This window comes from Sus scrofa, chromosome 3 (genome assembly GCF_054392235.1).
Source record: "Sus scrofa isolate SSC_HxYL_T2T_F1_AM1 chromosome 3, Sscrofa_HxYL_maternal_Yorkshire_Landrace_v2.0, whole genome shotgun sequence".
Lineage (NCBI taxonomy): Eukaryota > Metazoa > Chordata > Mammalia > Artiodactyla > Suidae > Sus > Sus scrofa.
In genome coordinates, this window is record NC_139385.1 from 36,979,388 (window position 1) to 36,985,561 (window position 6,174).

Sequence of the window (6,174 nt, forward strand, 5' to 3'; positions counted from 1 at the left end):
TGTATGGTATGGAAGTCTGAAATGGGTCTCAGTGGCCTCAAAATCCAGATGTCGGCAGGGCCACATTCCTTCTGGAGACTCTGGGAGAAACCCTTTCCTGCCTCTAGAAGGCTCCTACAGCCCTTGGCTTGCAGCCCTTCCTCCTCCTCCAAAGCCAGTACCAGCAGGTGGATCCCTCCTCATAGCTGGTCTCTCTGCCTTTTTCTGTCTCCATCTTCCATTCTGAAGGCCCCTATGATGATATAGGACCAACCCAGATAATCCCCATATCTCGGAGCAACTGACCAGCATGCTTTATTCTATCTGCCTTCTCAATTCGCCCTGCCCTGGAGCAGGACATACTCGTGTTCTAGGAATTGGGACGTGGACAGCCCCAGGGCCATTTTTCTGCCTGCCACAATTCGTTATTGGGCTTTAATTGTTGCTAGCTTGGCATGTGGGAGACAATGCATCATTTAATAAGTTTAATGTGGATTCATTAGTGATATTTTGGGCTTAGAGGCATCAATACTGTTCTCTTGAGTGTCATTCATACTGACGTGGGGGTGTCTTTCTGGCTTGGGCACCACATGAGATCAACATGTGGGGAGAGCCCTGAATTTGGAGTTAAATGGGCTTGGGTCTGAATTTGGCTCTGACTCGTGATGAGCTGTGTGATGGCAGAGCCACCGTTAGTCTCTGGTCTCATTTCTCAAATGAAAACAAAGCCCGATGACTTTTATTTAAACCAGGGAAGATGAACAGGAGCAAACGCTGCTGGGACGGGATAGGTTAGAACGATGGCAGAAAAAGGAGGGTCCCTGAGCTGTGGAACCCAGGATCTGGGAACCCAAGGAAACCCCAGCCAGCCTGGCTCTCTGGTATTGCCTTGGTTCTTGTCACTGTGAAAGGATGAAGTTTTGGGCCCTGGGGGGACTGACGTGTAACCCTTGTCATTATCCACGTAGCCATTAGCCAATAGTGGGTTCTTCGTGGTCTGTGGGTCTCTGGAGGTGTGGTACAAAAAGGTTCGCTTACTGTAGCCAAGCTCTGTGGGCAAGAGAGGTGGCCCCTGATGGGGGTTCTGTTTTTACTACGTCCCTGTGAGTAGACATCATTGACCTCTGCAAGCGCTGCTGGGACGGGACAGGTCATATATATAATGTCCATATGCTTCTTTTTTTTGGCGGGGGCGGGGCGGGAGGCTGCACCTGCAGCGTATGGAAGTTCCTGGAACTATAGCCAGTCTCCTGCATAGACCGTGATGGATGATAATATAAGAAAGCAAAGGTATGTATACATATGCCTACTGCACTCTGCTGTACAGCAGAAATTGGCACAACACTTTAAATCAGCTATACTTTCTTTTTAGGGTTGCATCCGAGGCATATAGTGGTCCTCAGGCTAGGGGTTGAATTGGAGCTGCAGCTGCTGGCCTACACCACAGTCACAGCAATGCCAGATCCAAGCTGTATCTGCAAGCTCCTCAGCAGCTCGTGGCAATGCCAGATCCTTAAACCACTGAGCGAAGCCAGGGATTGAACCCATACCCTTGTAAATCAACTATAACTTAAATTTTGAAAGGAGAGTTCCCTTTGTGGCTCAGCCGTTAACGAACCTGACTCAGATCCATGAGGTTGCATGTTTGATCCCTGGCCTTGGCTCAGTGTGTTAAGGATCTGGCGTTGCTGTGAGCTGTGGTAGAGGTCACAGACATGGCTCAGATCCAGTGTGGCTGTGGTGTAGGCCAGCAGCTGTAGCTCCCATTTGACCCCTAGTCTGGGAACTTCCCTATGTCACGGCTGTGACCCTAAAATAGCAGAACAAAAAAAGAGTTGTCAGGCTAGGGATCTAATCCTAGCCATAGATGCAGAAATGCTGGATCCTTAACCTACTGTGATGGGCAGGGGATCGAACCCCTACAGAGACCTAAGCTGCTGCAGTCAGATCCTTAACCTACTGCACCACAGCAGGAACTCCTTAGGCTGCTGCTTGATGGGGCAAGTAGGAGAGGAAGCCCAGCCTATGTCCCACGTGCCAAGTTTGTATTCATGAAAGTGGGGCTGTATCTGCCCAGGGGGAGAAATGCTGTTTTCTCACTTGCACAACGTGTGTTTCAGGCAGCCAAAACTGAGTGCATTTGGGGTAGTGAGGGGCAAGGGTGGCCCCCAGTGTCCAATGGAAGCCTAGGAAGCCAGCAGGGACCCGAAAGCACTGTGGTTCTTAGGTTCTGGCTACATGTAGCAATGAACACACAGATACTGATGTACACAAAGCTGATGCCATTTATAACTCAGCTGGTTCCCAAGGGAAATGGTAATTTTACGCATGGACCACATGGGACTTGAGGGTTCTTCTAAACTCTTGGCATGATGGCCTGCAGTCTTGGCCTTGGCCTTCAGGGATGCAGGAGGTGAGAAGATTGCATGGGAGGACCCAGCATGATCAAACATCCCCACCCCAAACCCCCGGGGTCCCCAGGCAGGAAGGTAGCCTTCCTCACCAACCTCAGTGTCTCAGCAAGTCCCTTTCCTCAGGGACCAGTACATCCTGGGCTCCAAAAGACCTGTCTTTCAGTCCTGTCTGGACAGACTTTGTTCCTCAGATCTGCAACCTTCACCCATGAACTTGATTGAATTAAATGCAAAAGGTAACATCACCTTGCCTGGGGCAAAGTCTTGCCACTCCAGGCAGTGGTGCCACCATCCTTATGAACTGCAGTCCGTTTGGATGGGTCTCCCAAGTGAAGCTGCCGGTGTGAATGTGTGGTTCTGCTTTCCCCTCTGTAAAGTGAAAATGATAAATACCACAGAGACCGTCTCTCAATATTGGGAATACCACGTAAAGCATTTCCAAGGGGCCCCAGTCCATAGTAAGTGCTCAATGAATGGGGCTTCCATGATGGGGACGGAAAGTCTCACCTAGGATCTGGCTTTCTCTGCAGGGGATCCTTGCCTCAAGGCAACCAGAAACTTCTGGATTGGCAGCAGTGTTTGGGTTTTTTCCAGTGTTTAAGGCTTTTTAAAATTGAGATAGTTAGCACAGGAAAATGCACAGATCTTAGGCATCCAGTCCAATCACAGATGGGGACATCTGTGTGACCCATGCCCTTACCAAAATACAGACACTTTGGTCCCTAGAAAGATGGCTCATGTCCTTAGGCAACTGCTACCACTGTTCTGATTTCTTTCCCTGTAGATTCGTTTTACCTCTTCTAGGACTCCAGGCTGTCTCATGCAGCCTGTTTTCGAGGTCCTTCTCTGAGAGACTTAGGAGCAGGTGGGTAATTCTCCTCTTGCTGAACAGCGTCCCCCTGTATGAACACAGCATCATTGATCTAGTCACCTGTTATTGAGCATTTGCGTAGTTGTGGGGGTTTGGCCACAGTGGATAAAGTTGCTTATCCAAGGCGTTTTTCTTATACAAGGCTTTTTTTGGATATGTATTTTCATATATTTCATTAATGGAATCTCTGGGCCATAGTGAAGGTTTATATTTGATGTTATGAGGAAAGGTCATTCTGGTTGTGCCATTTTACACACCTCAACCATGTGTTGGAGTTGGGTGGTTTCCACACACTTGCCAAAATCTCCAGTTTTTGCCATTGGGGAGAATTGGCATGATGGGCCTGCAGTGGTATCTCGCTAATGTTTACCTTGCATTTCCTTGCAATGAATGATATTGAGCGCTTTTTCATATACTTACTGGACGTTCATATACCTTCATAAAGGGTTCTCCAAGTCTTTTGCCCATTTTTTCCTTTTTTTTTTAAAGTTATAGTTGATTTACAAAGCTGTGCTCATTTCTACTGTACAGCAAAGTGACCCAGGCATACGTATATATACAGACACATTCTTTTTCTCATGTTACCTTCCATCGTGGTCTATCCTAAGAAATCGGTTATTGTTCCCTGTGCTCGCAGCAGGACCTCATTTCTACTCCATTCTAAAGGGACTAGTTTGCATCTCCTAACCCCAAGCTGCCAGTGCATAAAAATACGGAATGCTTTATGGATCTGCATGTCATCCTTGCGCAGGGGCCATGCTAACCTTCTCTATTTCATTCCGATTTTATACGAGCACTATCCTTTTTTATTTTGCCGACTTTTTATTACTGAGAAGACTCATTTATGTATTTTGGATACAAGTTCTTTGTCAGATATACCTTTTATTACTTCTAACCAGCAGCTTTTTAAGTGATGTCTATTGATGTACAGATTTTTTTTTTTTATGAAGTACATTTTAATATTTGGAAAGTTTTTTAGTCATTCCGGAGTCTTCTCTAAGACATCTTTACCAATCCCATGATCATTAAGATAAACTTGCATGTTTTCTAGGATCTTTCGAGTTTCAGTAGTAACACTAGGGTGTCATCCATCTCATTCTGTTTTTTTGTCTATGAAATGATACATAGGTCAGAGTTTACTTTTTTCTCTATGGATACATAGTTGTCCCAGCACCCTTTAATGGAAAGAGATTTTCTCTTCCTGTTGAAGTGTTTTAGCACCTTTTAAAGAAACATGATTTCAGGGAGTTACCGTCGTGGCTCAGTGGTTAGCGAATCCGACTAGGAACCATGAGGTTGCGGGTTCAATCCCTGGCCTTGCTCAGTGGGTTAAGGATCTGGCGTTGCCGTGAGCTGTGGTGTAGGTCACAGATGCAGCTTGGATCTGGGGTTGCTGTGGCTCTGGCGTAGGCGGGTGGCTACAGCTTCGATTAGTGCCCTAGCCTGGGAAATTCCGTATGCCATGGGTGTGCCCTGGAAAAAACAAAACAAAAAAAAATGTGATTTCATAGGTGTACATCAAGTCTCTTTTGCTGTTTGATTGTTTTGCGTATCTTTATGTCAAAGTCATAACTTCTTTTCCAAAATTGTCTTGGCTGTTTTATGTCCTTTGCATTCCCATATGAACTTTCATTTGTAATTTTTAGTGAGGTTTTATGTATCTGTTGAAATTCATCTCTGTGTGTTTTGTTTTTGATGCCATCGTAAAATTTTATTTTCCCATTATTGCTGGTTATAATAGGATCATTTTTTGGTTCACTTCATATCCTGCAATATTGCTAAATTTGCTTATTGGCTCTAATATGGTGTTTTGCTTTTTAGGGCCACACCCATGGCAAGTGGAAGTTCTCAGGCTAGGGTTCTAATCGGAGCTACAGCTGCCGGCCTATGCCACAGCCACACCAGACCCAAGCCGTGTCTGCGACCTACACCACAGCTCAAGGCCGTGCCTGATCCTTAACCCATGAGTGAGTCCAGGCATCAAAACTGCATCCTCATGGAAACTAGTAGGATTTGTTTCCATTGTGTCACAGCAGGAACTCCGTCTAGTGGGATTTCTTTGGTGGTTGTTTTTTTTTTTTTTTTTGTAGATTTCTTAGAATTTTCTGCATATACAGTTAAGTATTGTGTAAATAAAAACAGTTTTTAGCTCTAATTTTTACAGCCTTTCTCTTTAGTGATTTCTAGGACTTTCCATAAAATGTTCAACAGAATTTCCAGTCTTACAGGAAAGCTGTTTTTCATTAGTATGATGTTGTAGGTTTGATTTATGTGTGTGTGGATACACTTTATCTAGTTTTCTGGGCACTTTGTGTCATAAATACAAGTTGGCCTTTCCCCTGAAGGTTTTTCAGCATCTGCTGAGATCATTTAGTTTATTTTCCTCTTTAACTTTATTTTTTAAAGAAAGTATTGAAATAGCTGATTTTTACAATGTTGCAGTTTCGGGTGTGCAGTAAAGTGATTCAGTTATACATATATATTCTCCTTTCCTCTTTTTTTTTCCTTTTTTTTTTCCCCTATTTTTCTTATTAGGGCTACATCTACAGCATGCAGAAGTTCCCAGGCTAGGGGTCGAATGAGAGCTGTAGCTGCCAGCCTATGCCACAGCCATGCTGTATCCCGGCTTCATCTGCAACCTACTCCCCAGCTTCCAGCAATGCCGGATCCTTAACCCATGGAGCAAGACCAGGGATCGAACCCGCATCCTCTTGGAGGCTACGTCAGGTTCTTAACCTGATGAGCCACAATGGGAACTCCTCCTTTACTCTTAGTTGAAAAATCAATACAGTTCACTATACTGTTAAATCAGTACTGCATTCCAGAATCAAATTTCATCTGACTGTTGGATTTGACTTTTCAATATTTTGTTAAGGATATTTTTATATATACTTATAGGAGATAGAGGTC

General features: G+C 44.8%; 1 non-coding gene across 1 annotated transcript; it reads right to left on the reverse strand.

Annotated features, from left to right (window-relative positions):
* Positions 1–3,970: 3,970 nt before the first annotated feature.
* On the reverse strand, positions 3,971–4,075 carry LOC146404541 (U6 spliceosomal RNA). The gene has a single exon (XR_014842692.1). It is a non-coding gene; the product is annotated as a U6 spliceosomal RNA (small nuclear RNA).
* Between the last annotated feature and the right edge of the window lie 2,099 nt (positions 4,076–6,174).